The following is an 18601-nucleotide window of genomic DNA, read 5'->3' on the forward strand; positions in this document are numbered from 1 at the left end:
CGCCTCCGCCGGTAGCTCCGCCCACCGGCGCATGACGCTGCATGCGCCCTGCGTCCCCTATCTTTATCACAGGGGGCGCAGGCCGTGCGCAGTATGCGTTTGGCGGCGCATGCGTCCTTTTGACGGTGCGCCGACCTGCGCCAAACGCAACCTGCTGCAGTTTGGTTGCATCGGCGCACCGTCAAAAAGGCGCATGCGCCGCCAAACGCATACTGCGCACGGCCTGCGCCCCCTGTGATAAAGATCGAGGACGCAGGGCGCATGCAGCGTCTTGCGTCGGTGGGCGGAGCTACCGGCGGAGGCGCGGCAGGGGGCCGGGCTTAGCGACGGCCGTGCGCAGGCCGTCGCTGCGCTCATAAACGCTAGTGTGAAACTAGCCTTAGAGCTACCAGGAAGGCTATTTTGAGGGACAGGTTTTTTATGGAAGCCGATGAGATAGGTTCGAATGGGGTTTCCGTCATAGCAGTGAGGACTAGGTTCAAGTCCCATGGCATGAATCTATCCTTCACTATTGGTCTGGTTCTGCCTGCTGCCTTCATGAACCTGCTGACCCAGTAATTACCAGCGATGTTGCAGCTAAAAAGGGCCCCCAAGGCTGATACTTGTACTTTAAGGGTACTGGTGGAAAGCACCATGTCCAGACCTTTCTGTAGAAACTCTAATATCTGAATTATAGGTGCTGAATCCCCAGCGACTACTCCTGAGTTTTGAAGGAATTTTTTCCAAATTCTAACAAATTTTCGTGGTAATGATTTTTCTACTTTTAAGTAGGGTGTTAATTAGGTCTGGGGAGAAGCCTTTCTCTTCTAGCAGTGACCGTTCAAACTCCATGCCGTCAGATGTAGGCCAGCCACCTGAGGATGGAAGACTGGGCCCTGGGATAGGAGATCCGGGATGTCCGGAAGAACCCAAGGATCGGATACCGACATGGTCCTGAGGCATGAGAACCATGCCCTCCTGGGCCAAAATGGAGCGATAACTATAACCCTTGCTCTGTCTTTTCTGATTTTCCTCATCACCAGGGGTAGTAGAGACAGAGGAGGGAAGGCGTAGGCTAGCCTGAAGTCCCACTTTATCAGAAAGGCATCTTCCGCCAGAGGATTCTCTCTGGGATTTAGGGAGCAGAATTGTCTCAATTTTTTGTTCTCCTTGGTGGCGAAGAGATCTACCTCTGGATGTCCCCACTTTTGTACAATCAGGTTGAATATGGAGGTGTTTAGGGACCATTCTCCTTGCTTTAGCTGATTGCGGCTTAAAAAGTCTGCCGTGATGTTGTCCTTCCCTTTTATATGTAGAGCTGTTAAAGATAGAAAATGCTGCTCTACTAGTTGGAACAACTGCTCTGCTACAATCAACAGGGGTCTGGAACGGGTCCCGCCTTGGTGATTGATATACGCCACGGTGACCTGATTGTCGGAGAACACTCGCACGTGATGGCCCTGTAGATACACAAGGAGCTTTTTAGCTGCCTGTTCTACTGCTGTCAATTCTTTTAGGTTAGACGACATTCTTAACTGATGATGTTCCCATTGGTCCTGGACTAGCATTTCACCCATATGAGCCCCCCAACCGGAAGGGCTAGCATCCGTGGTGACTATGCGGGTTATGTTATACTCCCAGGGTACCCCTTTAGATAAATCATCCTTGTCTAGCCACCACTCTAGGGACTCCCTTGTGTTACGGGACAAGGTTAGCTGGCCCTCCAAGTAACCAGGACTTTTTGATGTAATAAAACCTCGCTCTGTAGTTTCCTTGCATGAAACTGGGCCCACTGGACTGCCGGGATACAGGCCTAGAGAGAGCCTAGAAGGGACATGGCTTTCCTGAGGGACATAGTGGGGTTATTGGAGGCGTTCAGGACCTGGTAGTGGAGGCGAACAAGCTTCTCCGGAGGCAGACGGCATTCCTGTTTCTCAGAATCTAGGATTAGGCCCAAGAATTGTTGGACTCTCATCGGTTGCAACCGAGATTTTTTGATGTTCAGCAACCATCCTAACCGCTCTAGGGCAGACATTGCCCTTTGTAGCTGTTCCAAACAATGATTCGCCGTTTTGCCTACGATAAGAAAATCATCCAGGTAGGGGACCACCAGAATGTCTGACTCACGTAGATGGGCCATGACCTCTGCTATCACTTTAGTAAATACTCGGGGGGCGACTGCCACCCCAAAGGGAAGGGCCGCATATTGGAAATGTCGAACTGACCCATCTAACTGAACCGCCACTCTGAGAAAACGCTGATGAGCTGCATGGATGGGTATATGGTAGTAGGCGTCTTTTAAATCTAACACCACCATAAAGCAGTTTTGGAACAGCAATTTTATTGTGGATTTAATTGTTTCCATTTTAAACGGACGTATGACCAGAAACTTGTTGAGGGCCTTAAGGTTTATTATAGTCCTAAAGGAGCTGTCTGGCTTGCGGACCAGGAACAGAGGGGAATAGAAACCCTTCCCCCATTCTCCCTCTGGAACCTCTGTTAGGACTTTCTTGCCGCACAGGTCATGAACCTCGGCCTCCAGGGCAGCTTGTTCTGAAGTAGAAGACCTGAGTGGGGTGATTTTAAATCGATCATGGGGGATCCTAGAGAATTCTAGTCGCAGTCCCACAGCTATTACCCCCGGTATCCAGATGCTATTAGAGATCAGCGACCAGGTTGGGTAGAAGGCAGCTAGTCTCCCTCCTACCGGGGCAACTAGTCATTGGGGCGGCTTTTTCGTGTCACGAGCTGGACCTTCCTGGCGCCCCCCTCCTCCAAACATGAATCCTGTACCTTTCCTTCTTTTCTCATCCCATCTGCCCTGATCTCTGGACGGCCTTCTACGGAAATATCCTTTCCTGGTAAAGGGACGTCTATAAGAAGGATTCGGCAGACTGGGAAATTTCTTTTTGTCATCCCCAGCTTTTTCTAATAATTCGTCCAGGACGGGGCCGAATAGATACTTCCCCTCGCAAGGAATGGAACAGAGACGGGACCGGGCCTGAATATCTCCCGGCCAGCACTTTAACCAGAGCGCTCTCCGCGCTGCATTAGATAGACCCGCGGCTCTAGCCGCCATCCTTGCAGAGTCTGCTGAAGCATCGGCTAAAAACGCAGCGGCATTCTGGATGATCGGCAGATTTTTTCGAATGGATGCTCTTGAGGTTCCGTCTTTTAGCTCGGAATCCAGTTGATCTAGCCAGACCATCATGGATCAGGCTGTACAGGTGGCAGCTATCGCTGGTCTTAGTGCGCCTGCTGACATTTCCCATGTTCCTTTTAGAAAAGAATCTGCTTTTTTATCTAGCGGATCTTTCAAGGAGGCCATATCGTCAAAGGGTATGGAGGATTTTTTTGGACGCTTTGGCTACTGCTGCGTCTAGTTTCGGGGCCTTATCCCATCTGCTTACTACTGGGTCATCAAAGGGGTATCTTCGCTTGAAAGCTGGTGGCATGGTGCCCCTTTTTTCAGGTCTTTTCCATTCTCTGTCTATCAGGCTCTGGACTTTATCATTTAATGGAAAAGCCCTGCGTTTTCTGGGGTCTAGACCCCCGAACATTATGTCCTGTGCTGAGAGTTCCCGTTTTGTGTCCGCTACCCCCATGGTGGACCTTATTGCCTTCACTAGTCTGTCCATTTGATCTAAGGGGAAGCAGAACCGGCTAGAGTCTTCATCCGAGGAAGAAGACGAGGAGGCCGAGGAGTCCGAGGAGTTATCGCCTTTCCTAGGGGTGACTGAGGCCTCCGAGCCTGAAACACTAGCCTCTCTTCTTCTAGACGGTTCCCCTTGAGATAAGACTTTCATCTCCGACCTGATTATCTCCCTCAGGCTTGAATTGATGTCAGGTGTCTCTTCCGCTACCTGCGTAAACGAGGGAGAGTATAAGGGCCTGACAATCTACCCCTGGACTCCCTGTCTCTATCAACCCCTACCGTCTGTCGTATGCATGGCTGACATAACTTTTTAGGGTGGCCATCTGGTAGGGGGCAACTACAGAGGGCACATTCCCTGTGCTTCTGTTTTCCCGTAGCTTTCTTCCCCTGCGAAAAAACATAAGGGAACACTGCATCAGGGTACATTCACGGAGATCTCTTACCCATGCAGTTGAAGCAGGTACCGGATCACGGAGGGAGGCAGGGGGATCCTTTAGTCTGGAGGAACTTCCGCGGCTTTGGTCGCTTATTCGTCTCTGTTTCTTTTGCTGGCCACTCGTATGTGGTTTTGTTGTGGCCTGTTTCTGCGGGCGCTCCTGCGCCTCGTCCTGCTGGTCTATGGGAGCTTCCGTCGTATCCATCGCTGGGCCCTTCGGAAGGACCCCAGCAGCGTCCCCACCTGCCTTATATGGCCTCTTGGTGTCCGGGTCAGCAGGGATCTGGCCATGGCACCACCCACCTGGGATTCTCCCGTGACCTCCCCCCATGCTCCGGCCCCCCCCACCTTCCCAAAGCCGCCGCCCGCGACCCCCGGACAGGCGTGCACTCACGGCGCGCATCGGAAGGCGGCCGGCACCCAACTTCCGGTTTCGGCGTTCCCGGCTCCGCCGCGTCACTTCCGCCGCTCACCAGAGCTTTGCGGGAGCGCGCACAAAGGAGTCGGCACGGCGCCCCCCGCCCGGAATGCCTCCCAGCCCCGCGCGCGCCGCCACCCCCTCTGCTCCACCTGCTCCGTCCACTGCCGTGGTGACCTACCCGGCCCCACCGTGGCGCTTCCAGGGACCCCGCACTGACCGAGGTAGGAGACCCCCCTGCTACCTGGGTCGGTCAGCCGGCCTGGGAATCCATGACGACTCCATGACGGACGATCTGTAGGGAGTCCTGTCCTCTAGGAACAGGAAACCAACTGATGCGTGGGAGAGGTGCCACCCTTTTTGTATCTGTAGGTTTCCTGTTCCTAAAGGGCGGATCCCCTCTCTCAGGTGGTGCTGTCATGGACGACCGATAAATATGGTATTTTGTACAGAATAGATTTGTATGGGTAACTTTGCTTTCAGTCTCAGACTAGGATCGAAAACAGCCATGTAGCGCAGAAGCTGAATAATGGGATGTTTTTAGCTGCTATGTCACAAAACTGGTGACCCTTTAAATATATCCACACTGCATACATAATCCATTATCATTAAGGAATACATTTATTTCTGGGAGATGATCTATAAAGGGTTAAATGTTTGATAGCTGGTGGTCTCACCCATCTATAGTCCTTCTTTCCACCTCACCCACTTCATTACAGTGAACAGAATTTTGATTGCCATTTTCATACTCCATGTGGGAGAAAGGGGTTGTCCAGGCTTGGAACCAAACTCCGCAGTTACTCTATGTGACTACAAACTTCTGAATCATGACAGAGTGCAGTGAACATGCTGTCACAATTTCCCAGTATTCCCAATGCAAGCAGGCATTCATGAGCAATCATCAGATGTAAACTGACTCCGCTATACAGTACAGTACACACAAAGATGGGTTTCTGCTCTTCTCTATCTGTAGCATACATAAAGCAGCAGCAACATTACCAACATTCTATAACAATACTGAGCTGTGTGGCTGTGAATCCAGAACTGAAGTGAAATACATTTACTGAAAGCTGCCCGTGACTGCCTCTCTCACACTGTGCCGATAACTCTTCACTCCTCATTCTCCTAAACTCCACAGAATTTAATCAGCTATATAAATTGGCACCTCACTGTGCTGGCAGACTGTCTTGCTTTGGTAAAGTCAGATTTAAGCTAGGTTTTAGTTAATGGTAAGTTCTAGTAGCAGGGAGGAGTTGAAGTGGCTCATCATATATTACAAAGTTTCTTATATTTGTCTGCACTCCTAATTATTGCCGAATTTATTGAAAGTATAGTGACTGTTTTATGGAGTCTCCATCAATTTATACAACTAGACTTTTATGCTGCTATTATCTATTTATTTTGTAAAAAGTGTTTAGCATATTCTTAAAATATTTTTCGCACTAATCTTTTTCATATTAAAGCTAAATCTATAAAAACATTGGCTAAAAAAAGGAGCTTATTTTAGGTTTTGAATGAAGCAGTTGAACACTTAAATGTATCATTAGCAATATGAGGCTAAAAATCTGAAAACCAATTTAACATTGTGGTCTTAAAATGTTTATCTTTCTTTTTTTTATAGTACTTACTCTTTATCAATCATCCAGAAATAAATTGAGTTAAATCAGGATGATGGCAACCAAAGATAGATTTGTTAAATGGGTTATTCTACATATGAAAATGTGTTCAGGGATGGGAGCCATTATGCCAGGAGTATAGATGTGGCATATGACCACAGCGGTGGTCACAAGCGGGCCACATTTAAACAAAGACCTCTAGAAACTATTGTCCTATATATTTTCTCTAATCAGTTATATGACACATTTTTGTTCTCCCTCCCCAATCTTTTTTTTTTCTCTCTACTGCCAAGAGTTTCAAGGAAACAAATAAGCTTCTAAATATTCCATTTCTTTTATGTGAAGCACCATGATCCACTCAGTGACCCACTAATAATATAGAAATAATGGATTTGAAACACACAGTATCCACATAAAAGCCTAAATGTAACAGCCCCATTCTTCTCCTAATTAGCAGGACTGAATACGTTTTTGTATATTAAATACAAGTCATGCCAGAGAAGGAGACCACTAGAAAGAGACGCCTCGCTATCTCTCTATAAATGAGAGCGCCCTTTGAGCAGCTGTTCAATAGGAATTAAAAGGACACTTGTTATTTTAGTTTGTTGCAATATTGTTCTGAAAAGTGCACGAAAGAGGGAGGTAGAACGCAGCAATCCTCCAAACCATCTGGGTTTGCAACTAATATATAATTAGTACTTTGGCATTTCTTACAGGTATTAGCTAATCCTCATACAGAAAACCCATGATTCAGGAGACAAATGAGAGTCGGCGATCAAGGTTTTCAATTATCCTGTGCATACAACAGAATAATTACTAGCACAAATTTGAAGGTTTTCTAGCTCATAAAATCATTTTGTATTTTACAGAATTATAGGCAAAAGGCATAAACCGTGCAAATGTAGCTATAGGTTTGCGTCTCAAATGTTCTAATTTCTTTAAATTTTAAGGAAATTTTTTTTAAATTTTAGATCGTATTGAAGAACAACACATCAGTAAGGTGGCTCGGTGGTTAGCACTGCAGCCTTGCAGCGCTGGGGCCCTGGGTTCAAATCCCATCGAGGACATCTTCAAGGCGTTTGTATGTTCTCCCTGTATTTGCTTCGGCTTCCTTCCTCATTCCAAAGACATACTGATAGGGAATCTAGATTGTGAGTCCCAATGGGGACAGTGATGATGTCTGTAAATTGCTGTGGAATTAGTGATGCTATATAAGTGAGTAAAATAAATAAATAGATTAAAAAAAAAATTATCCACTGAGAATTAAAAAGCACACCAGCACCTGTGGACTAGCTCAGCGACACCATTTTAGGGTCTGTGCATGTGGTCTTTCTTGGGCAATCATATGAGGCGGCCTGTCATGTCCCATGATTTAGAATCGTACAGACAGTATTGCATTTTATTATATTGTTGTTGTCATTGCTGTGTCTAGATCTGCCCCTTTTAGAGGATGTCTCCACCCCCTCGCATGTGACTCTCATTTCTGTAACCCCTCCCTTCTCCATCTTTGAGACACACGTTTATACAGCTCTGTATAATGAAAGTCTCTTTTTACCTACTGTAACTGCGCATTATGCAAGGATTCAGCTGAGAATAAACCTTCTACGGGACTCTTCAAACGTGCTCTTTTCCAGTCGAGTTTAAGCTATCTGCGGACATCACTAAACGTGAGTAATGGTAAGCAGACGCCATGGGATGGCAGTCTGAGCGCCCAACACTTGCAGTTTGGCCGTGGAGGCAGAATAAGGCCACTCAATGTGATTAGATGTGCCAGAAAAAGCGTTGGGTGTCACGAAGACATCAGTGTTTCATGAACATGTTCTGTCTTTTTTTTCCAAGGACACACAGAACTTTGGTCACATGTTCGTTGAACTCTAAAACTGTTGTTTCTGTGCCAGAAGAAGCTTGAGAACACTCCCCCAACAATTTTTTTTTTGTTTATGAGAAAAACTGATAAAACACTGATGGTAAAAACTGATGCACTGATCAAACACTGATGAAAGTCTGATCCAAAATTAATATTAAGTATGCCAGGACAACCCATTTAAAAGGGGGTAGTTTTAGCAAGGGAACTTTTTTTTTCCATATGACTATCTACATTAAAAGAACAAAACAATATAAACAAACCTTGTGCAATATTCACATTGGCCATTTGGCTTTATGATAGACATTTCCTGTTCTGCACAGAAGACTTTTCATCAGCCTCATTATCATCACAGACAGGATTACAATGAAAGGTCACATAAGCAGTAAATAACACGGGCTCCACAAATCACAATCCGTGAAGTCTCACACTGACCTTTGCAATGGATGAGGCATGCTCAGATAATACTTCTATACAAAAAATAAGGTCACATGTCCATCAGTTGGTAGGAGTCTTAATTTAGTCCTAGTGGCCAGTGTAAAAATTGCATACTTCCTTCACAGTGATTGTAAAAAACAAAATAACATTATAAACATTTAAAAAAAATTATATAAAAACTTAATTTAAAAGAATAAATAATTATCTGATGACACATTCCCTTTAAAATTTAGAGGCCAGCTAACGACCATATTAAACTTCTTTAACCTCAGGTGATTTTTCCTGCCCCTTTAATTGCTATATTAAAGGCAATTTATGTTGCGCAACCCACAGGCAGCATGAATCACAACTGGGCGGCACAAAGATCCAGCTAGGGACCATAGCTGGAGACCGGACTAGTCAAGCTCCGCGGTCTTTAAACTCTATGAAAAATCAATATTTCCCAAGATTGAATGCCAATTGTTTGAGAATAAGGCAACAGAGTAATTTTCAAATTTGCAAAGAGGTTATAATGCCATCGTCTCATGCAGCCTTATTACCTGAATTTCTAAAAACTTGGGAGACAAATTGCCCAAATATAGAAAAGCAACCAAAGGATGCTGTCACATTTCATTGCAGTAAATGCTGAACATGCAATCTCCTTGTAGCTTTGAAAAAACATAGATGAGTACAAAGACAATGAACTGAAAGTAATCATTTACTGCTCCCTAAAGACCAAGTATAAAATAAACTTCTCACTTGAAGACACGCACATGCAAAAAAAAAAAAAGTTCCTCCTTTTTTTCTTTGCAGGCAAGAATAGATTTCCATGTTCATGCCAAGATATGACTGGCACTGACTGCATTTCTAATTTGAAAATTCTCATTTTACTTGTATTTTTTTTCCTCTTCGCAAATTATAGAAAAGTGCCAGACACCTGTTTGCAGTTAAGAAGTTAAATACTAGAAAAGTGTGTGCACACATACATGCATCAAACGCATAACACAGCAAATGGTTAGACGGGTCTTTGATGCACAGAACTGTGGCTGTTCTCTTCTACGTGTCCTAAAAATGTCAGCACATCTAGATACTGCAAGTATGTTCCTAAGGCTGTGCTTCACGTACGGACTGCCGTACACCAACACTGGAGTTGAATTTCAAATTGTCAGTATTATTATTACCGTAATATTTATTTATATAGCACCGTATAAAGGCATCCACCAATATAATCAAATTGCATTTCCATTTTTCTTTTACGTTGCCAATCAGTTTGTTCCTAAATTTGAACTTTGATGTAAGATTTTGGCTCCGTCTGACGTGACTATCAACTGCCTGATCACTGGTTCCTTATCAGTCGCTGACCTTTCTGCCTGATGATGCCCACCATGTGTGATCACATGCCGATGACTTGGCCTTCACAACCAAGAATCTTATCCATTTTTGTCAACTACTCGTTGCACTCGGAGAACGTCAACACTTAATTCATTTTGTTCCATTGGACAAAATTTGATTTGCTCAAATACCCTCTAAAATTTAAAGGGGTTTTTCGGTTAAAACATGTTATCACCTGTCAAAGGATGGGTGATAACTTGTTGAACAGTGGGGAGTCAACCACGGAGACCCTCACCAATCGGCAAAATGGGGAATTTTTATCCTGCCATCTAGCAGTGGAGAGAGTGCACATATTCCAGTCATTTCTTATGGGGTGACCGAATGCTGTGCTCTGCTTTTGCTGGCAGCCCCATGAAGAATGACCTGCCATGGCATTGTATAACAAGTATAAAAGTTACTCATCAAGTATAAAAAACTTTTCAATCCCTGAAAAATGCACAATCTTGAAAGCTTCTGTATTACCAAATTATTAACCTCACATTTACCCCTTAAACATTTTATACTAATTAGATGTACATTTTGTACAAGTGTCTCTTTGCTATGCAGACGTGAGTACCTATTCCTCAAGCAGTACTGCCAAGCTTCATCAGCTTAATGGTGATTGCTGAAGAGCAGCAGGTTTCAAATCCTTCTACAGACTGATGTAATTTGAGGTCTTTACATTTTTTGGAAGATTTAACAAGAGTTTGTAGAAAGTTTATATTTTCCTTTGGTAATGAAGCCGAATATAATCCTTACAAAAATTTGCAACTAAAACAAAAAAATAAATAAAAATGAAAAAAGTTTATATCTTTGCCTGAAGAAAAGTTCAATCATGGAATATTATTGTTGATCAGTGATAACATGGTTCGTTTTCTACAGAATGCACTATTAGGGTATGTTCACACAATGCAGTTGCATTTTCTTTTCCACCAAATTATAACAAAAATTATACAATTGTACAGTAATTCTAGAAAATCGAATCAAAAATAGCAACACAAATGCATCATCTGAACATGGTCTTAGACTTTTCTTGATTGGTTGAGGATTTGATACTCATTTAATGTGTACTTAAGACCCCCAGACAGCCACATATTTATATTCTTTATATGGTGTTGTGTGCCCAAAGTGCCTTGTGTTTTGTTTCGGGTACGGCTTCTTTTACACTAACTATGTTTTTGCGGCCCCAATCTATTGGGGCCACAAAATTGGCCAGCAAAATTAGTCGGAGCGCCGTGTGCCACATGGCCGTGAAAATAGATTGAGCCTGCTCAATCTTTTTCACGGCTTACAGACACGGCCCCCATTGAAAATCAATGGGGCCACAAAATCAACAGAAGTTTGCTTTTGCGGTGCACCGCCACTTCCGGTTTTGCGAAACGCCGTTTTTTTCCCCAAAAACATCTTCCATAGTATTGGAAACCTGAAAAACGTCGATCTGCAAATTTTTTTCGATCCGTTATTGTGGTAGACCGTGAAAATTGCAGCAGTATGGCCCACAAAAAAGGCCCGCAAAAAACATGGTAAGTGTAAAAGAAGACTAAAGAAAACCGCATTTGGACTGAAGTTGTCACTGTCACATGTGCAGATTCTGACAGCATTAAAATAGGTATCCAGACAGATATCAAAAGTGTATAACCTTTCCAGTGAAACTATTGAGACATGATATATACATTATGTGCCATTTTATACCTAAAAAATATTTAAAAAGACACAGCCTACAAGGTTTCCTGATGATTAATTCAGTAAGTTAATAGACTATGCAAATGTAAGGAAAGGTTTCACAAAATAAAAATCTAATCACTTATGACGGATGTATTACTTCTCCTAAGGGAACTGAATAAAGCATATTTAATTTTTTCCTACGGTTTCTCTTGAATCAAGTGCAATTTCCCACATAACTTAGTCCTCCAAGCAGTAATTTGGGAGAAGATTTATTTATTTTGATCCCATGCTGGAAGCAGCTGATCTTTTTTTGATGTTTTGAAGACTTCTGCTTTAGTAGCAAAAATGGTCAAACAAAGGCACAATTCTTCAAACCTATAAAGATCATTTAATGTGACCTGAAAAACTGCAACAGGATTTTGTAGGTCACACGTTGAAATCAGTGTCTACTACGTGGAATACTGCAAAAGTACTAAGCTAAGAAATACTACACCATAACATGCAGATGTGGAAAAAATTGTTGGTAGTCTTCTGTTAAAGTAAGGAAAACTCCAACTGGTCACTGAAATAACACAAAACTGATCAAATACATTTTAAATTTAAATGTACTGAATATCAACACACTAATTAAAATCAGACATTGTCTTTGAATTGTGGTTCAAAAGAAAAAATAACTAATGAAAATAACCTGGACAAAAATTATGGTACCCCTAGAAAAGAGTGAAAATAATTTGACCATAGGCACAAATTAGCAGCACAGGTGCCTATAAACTTGTAATCAGACAGTATGCCTATTTATAAGGGTGAAAAGTAGTCACTGTGCTGTTTGGTATCATGGTGTGTACCTCACTGAACATGGAGATTAGAAAGAAAATTACAGACAAGCATGTTAAAGGTAAAGACAATGTCACGCTGGTGGGCTTGGACCCACTGTGCCACGGACCAGGCTTACCCTGGAGTGGCGTAACTAAGTGGCTACCTGGTCTGCAACTAAAGCCTCTCTGATGGTGAGGTTAGTCTTGTGCTGCAGGTAGCCGCAAGATACCACTCCAGGGTAGTCCCCGCTACTGCAGCAGCTGACCCCATAGGTCAACGACTTGCAGTGTCAGGCAGGACAGACTCAGGATCACTGGCAGTGTGGAAATTGGTGCCAGTTCAGACAGGACAGTTCAGGGTCGGACAGAACGGCTGGGTTGGACAGGATGGGCTCAGGAAAATGGAACTAGAAAAAGACTAGTAACTTAGAGACACACAAGGTACTGAAGTTGCCTTAAACACCTATTGCTTTCCAGTTTTAAGAAGAAAGGAACGCGCACACCCTAAGCACGTTGTCAGGAGACCTGCACAGGCCCTAGAACGAGAAAGTCACAGTGGGAGCTGCAACAGAAGTTGCCGAGCGGACGTGGCAGTGAGAATGTTGGCATCCCTGCTGGGGGGAGGAAGAGGAACCATGTAGGGACGCTGGCGTTACAGACTATAAGATCATTTGCAAACTGCTTGATGTTCCTGTTACTACAGTTGCACATATTAAAAAGTTTAAGGTCTGAGATTGTAGTCATATTCCCTGAACATGGCCGTAAAAGGAAAATTAATGAAAAAAAGTCTTACCACTGGTAACCAGGAACCCAGAATAAATTCCAAAGAGATTAGATGTGAACTCTCAGGTTAAGGTACATCTATGTCAGATTGCACCATCTGTAGCTGTCTTGGTCACAGCAGACTTCATGGGAGAAAACCAAGAAGGAAACCATTATTTAAGGAAAATCATAAAAAAGAGAAACTATAATTTGACCAAATGCATATTGATAAGCCACAAAGCATCTAATAGAATGTCATTGGACAGAGGAGGCAAAACTGGAGCTTTTTTGGCAAATCATATCAGCTCTAGCCTCACAGATGCAAAAATGAATCAATTAACAGAACTCTGTACCTGATGTGAGACATAGAGGAGGCTCCATTTTGTTTTGCTGATGCTTTGCTGCATCTGGAACAGTGTGTCTATAATGTCTGAAGGGTACAATGATACTAAGTATGGAATGGACAAGGCAACTGTTAGGTGGATTCATAACTGGCTTAGTGATCGGACCCAAAGAGTGGTCGTAAATGGCTGCACATCCAGTTGGAAGAATGTCTCAAGTGGGGTACCACAGGGCTCTGTCCTGGGCCCTGTATTGTTCAACATCTTTATCAACGATTTAGATGAAGGAATTGAGGGTAAACTGATTAAATTTGCTGATGACACAAAGCTAGGAGGGATAGCTAATACTAGAGAAGAGAGAGAGAGGATTCAAAAAGATTTAAATAAACTGGAGAAGTGGGCAGCAACTAACAGAATGGTTTTTAACAGGGAGAAATGCAAAGTACTACATCTGGGCAATAAAAATGAAAAAAGCATATATAGAATGGGAGGAATAGGGCTAAGTGACAGCACATGTGAAAAAGACTTGGGTATACTAATAGATCACAGACTGAATATGAGTCAACAGTGTGATGCAGCAGCAAAAAAGGCAAATGCAATTCTAGGATGTATTAACAGAAGCATACAGTCTAGATCACGTGAAGTCATTATTTCCCTCTACTCCTCTTTGGTCAAACCTCATCTGGAATATTGTGTCCAGTTTTGGGCACCACATTTTAAAAAAGACATCAACAAACTGGAGCAAGTTCAGAAAAGAGCGACCAGAATGGTGACCGGTCTGCAAACCCTGTCTTATGAGGAAAGGTTGCAGGATTTGGGAATGTTTAGTTTGCAAAAGAGAAGACTGAGAGGAGACTTAATAGCTGTCTACAAATATCTAAAGGGCTGTCACATTGTAGAAGGATCAACTTTATTCTCATTTGCACAAGGAAAGACTAGAAGCAATGGGATGAAACTGAATGGGAAGAGACACAGATTAGATATTAGAAAAAACTTTTTGACAGTTAGAGTGATCAATGAGTGGAACAGGCTGCCATGAGAAGTGGTGAGTTCTCCTTCAATGGAAGTCTTCAAACAGAGGCTGGACAGACATCTGACTGGGATGATTTAGCGAATCCTGCTTTGAGCAGGGGGTTGGACCAGATGGCCCAGGAGGTCCCTTCCAACTCTACGATTCTATGATTCTATGATTCTATGATACCTCAAGGCTATCAAGACATTCAGACATAAAATATTCTGTTAAGTGAGCGAAAACTTGGTCTGGGTCATGGGTCACAGGACCTCCAATAGGATAATGACCCAAAACACACAGCTAAAAACCTTCAAGAATGGCTAAGAGCAAAGCTTTGGACTTTTCTGAAGTGGCTTCTATGAGCCCGTATCCAAATCCTATTAATCATCTGTGGAAGGAGCTGAAACCTGCTGTTAGGAGAAGGTTCCTTCACATCTGAGACAGCAGGAGCAGTTCTAATGAGTGGGGGCCAAAATACCTGTAGACAGTTGCAGGAGTCTCCTTGAGAGTTACAGAAATCATTTGTTTGCATTGATTGCCTCAAAAAGTTGTACAACAAACGTTAAGGATACCACTATTTTGTACAGGTTATTTTCATTTTCTTTACCAACAATTTTGTAAACATCTATACACTCATATCAAGTGAAAAACATTTTCTAAGCAAAAAGGTATGATATCCTATATTTTATTAGTTAAAAAGAGTTGTCTCATGAAACCTACCACTCCCATATAATAATAATAATCTTTATTTTTATGTAGCACTAACATTCTGCAGCGCTTTACAGTTTGCACACAATCTAAATTCCCTATCAGTATGTCTATGGCAGATTAGGGTATCATGAAGGTATCATGAATGATGATTCTGTGATTCAAAGCGGAGAGCCACAGACACCAAAGAATAACGTGCTAAGACAAGTTAGAACATTTGCAGCTGTTTTGTTAATTGTTTTGGGTTATCATCTCTACCTCTCCACAAGTGAAGAAGTGAAGAGTCTAGGCTACAACACAATTTTAACAGCATAGTCCAAGTATGACCAGTAGGATTTTTTGTCCGCTTTTATTTATGTTAAGGTTCATTGAGTATTAATTCTGGTTTTAAAGAAGTTGTACAGAGTTAATAAAACATTGTCTCTTGCTTCCACAAATGAATGTACTTAAATGGAGATTAGCAGTGCAATGGCTAGGTGTGGCACTCTTTCTGGAAGAACATCAACGGGCAAGGAGAGAAGAAAATGTATTCATTCCAGCACTGCTCCAAGATTTCTCAGTAATAATTAATATATTGTTACTCTTTTTTGCTTTATATGAACACCATGTTCTGATGCTAAACCCAATTGCCAACTCAATTGAAACTCACGTTAACCCCTTTCTGACCTTTGACGTACTATTCCGTCCACGTGCCCGAGGCCTTAATGCCTATGGACGGAATAGTACATCATACGGAATCAGCTGCGCTCACGGGGGGAGCGCGGCAGATCACGGCCAGGTGTCAGCTAATTCTCAGAGCTAACACCCAGCACTAAGCGCCAGGAGTGGTGACGGACCACTCCCGGCACCTTAACTCCCAGCACACTCGATCAAACATGACCACAGCATTCCGGGAGCAGGCAGAGGGGCTGACAGCCCCTCTGCCTTTGGATTGGAGGCGGGGTCCCGATCGCTCCCATAGTAACCTGATGTCGTCAGACTTCTTGTCATGCGCAGTGCATGTCAGTAAGTCTCACAGGTCAGTGTGCAGAAGCTGCAGCGCTGACAGCTTCTATAGCATGCAGACCTGCATGCTATAGAAGCGATCAGCCTGCACAAAATGAGTGTCCCATAGTGGGACACAGTGTAAAACATAGAATTAAATGTTAAAAAAAAAAATAAATTGTAAAAATATAAAAAAAATAAATATTTTTTCCATCAATAAATCAATATTTGAATAAAAAAAAATCTAAAACAATAAAAGTACACATTTGGTATCATTGCGTCCATAACGACCCGACCTATAAAAGTGTCCCTTTAGTGAACACCATTAAAAAAAAAAAAACCAAGGCAAAAAACAGCTTTATCATCATACCGCCGAACAAAAAGTGGCACAACATGCGATCAAAAAGATGAATATAAATAAACGTGGTACCACTGAAAACGTCATCATGTCCCACAAAAAACAAGCCACCATATAGCTCCATCACCGGAAAAATAAAAAACAGTTATAGCTCTCAAAATAAAGCAATGCAAAAATAATTATTTTTTTCTATAAAATAGTTTTTATTATATAAAAGTGCCAAAACATAAAATAAAATAAATGAGGTATCGCTGTCATTGTACTAACTCGAATAATAAAATTGCTTTATCAATTTTACCACACGCGGAACGGTATAAACCCCCCCCCAAATAAATTCATGAATTGCTGGTTTTACTTCATTCTGCCTCCCAAAAATCGGGGTAAAAAGCGAACAAAAAATGTCATGTGCCCGAAAATAGTGCCAATAAAAACGTCAACTTGTCTCGCAAAGAAACAAGACCTCACATGACTCTGTGGACCAAAATATGGAAAAGTTATAGCTTTCAAAATGTGGTGATGCAAAAACTATTTTTTTGCAATAAAAATCGTTTTTTAGTGTGTGACAGCTGCCAGACATAAAAACCCACTATAAAAACCCACTATAATAGTAAATTAAAGCCCTTTACCAACCCCTTAGTTAGGGAAAAATAATAAAATAAAAAATGTATTTCCATTTTCCCATTAGGGTTAGGGTTAGGGTTTGGGTTGGGGCTAAAGTTAAGGTTAAGGTTAGGGTTGGGGTTAGGATTAGGGCTGTGTTAGGGGTAGGTTTGTGGTTAGGGTTACTGTTGGAATTAGGGTTAGGGGTATGTTGGGGTTAGGGTTGGAGTTAGAATTGGGGGGTTTCCACTGTTATAGCACATCAGGGGCTCTCCAAACGTGACATGCGTCTGATCTCAATTCCAGCCAATTCTGCGTTGAAAAAGTCAAACGATGCTCCTTCCCTTCCGAGCTCTGCCATGTGCCCAAACAGTGGTTTACCCCCACATATGGGGTATCAGCATACTCAGGACAAATTGCACAACAACTTTTGGGGTCCAATATCTCCTGTTTCCCTTGAGAAAATACAAAGTTGTGGGCAAAAAGATCTTATTTTTTTCACAAAAATGATTTTTTATTTTTATGGCTCTACATTTTAAACTTCTGTGAAGCACTTGAGGGTTCAAAGTGCTCATCACACATCTAGATAAGTTCCTTGGGGGGGTCTACTTTCCAAAATGGTGTCACTTGTGGGGAAGTTTCCACTGTTTAGGCACATCAGGGGCTCTCCAAAGGCAACATGGCATCCAATCTCAATTCCAGCCAATTTTGCACTGAAAAGTCAAACGGTGCTCCATCCCTTCAGAGCTCTGCCATGCGCCCAAACAGTGGTTTACCTGCATATATGGGGTATCAGCGTACTCAAGACAAATTGTACGAAAACTTTTGGGGTCCAATTTCTCCTGTTACCCTTGGTAAAATAAAAAAAATTGGATCTGAAGTAAATTTTTTGTGAAAAAAAGTTAAATGTTAATTTTTTTTAAACATTCCAAAAATTCCTGTGAAGCACCTGAAGGGTTAATAAACTTCTTGAATGTGGTTTGGAGCATCTTCAGGGGTGCAGTTTTTAGAATGGTGTCACTTTTGAGTATTTTCTATCATATAGACCCCTCAAAGTGACTTCAAATGTGAGGAGGTCCTTAAAAAAAAATGCTGGTGTAAAAATGAAAAATCGCTGGTCAACTTTTAACCCTTACAACTTCCTAACAAAAAAAAATTTGGGTTTCAAAATTGTGCTGTTGTAAAGTAGACATGTGGGAAATGTTATTTATTAACTATTTTGTGCGACATATTTCTCTGTTTTAAAAGTTGGAAAATTGCGACATTTTTTAAATTTTTGCCAAATTTCCATTTTTTTCACAGATAAACGCAAGTCATATAAAAAAATTTTTACCACTATCATGAAGTACAATATGTCAAGAGAAAACAATGTCAGAATCACCGGGATTCATGGAAGCGAATCACCAGGATTCATGGAAGCATTCTAGAGTTATTACCTCATAAAATGACAGTGATCAGAATTGTAAAAATTGGCCTGGTTATTAACATGCAAACCACCCATGGGGTAAAGGGGTTAATAGATTCTTTTATGCTATTTTATTGAAAATCAGGCAGAATTTATAAGTATTATTAAATAAGTAGCTGGACTGAATCACAGATA

General features: G+C 42.3%; 1 protein-coding gene across 3 annotated transcripts in view; it reads right to left on the reverse strand.

Moving 5' to 3' along the window:
- Positions 1-18601, reverse strand: part of RNLS (renalase, FAD dependent amine oxidase) — a 280491-nt gene that overhangs the window by 220233 nt on the left and 41657 nt on the right. The gene's annotated exons all lie outside the window — the stretch shown is intronic.

This window comes from Dendrobates tinctorius, unplaced genomic scaffold (genome assembly GCF_039654945.1).
Source record: "Dendrobates tinctorius isolate UK_male_01 unplaced genomic scaffold, ASM3965494v1 ptg000156l, whole genome shotgun sequence".
NCBI classification, from domain to species: domain Eukaryota; kingdom Metazoa; phylum Chordata; class Amphibia; order Anura; family Dendrobatidae; genus Dendrobates; species Dendrobates tinctorius.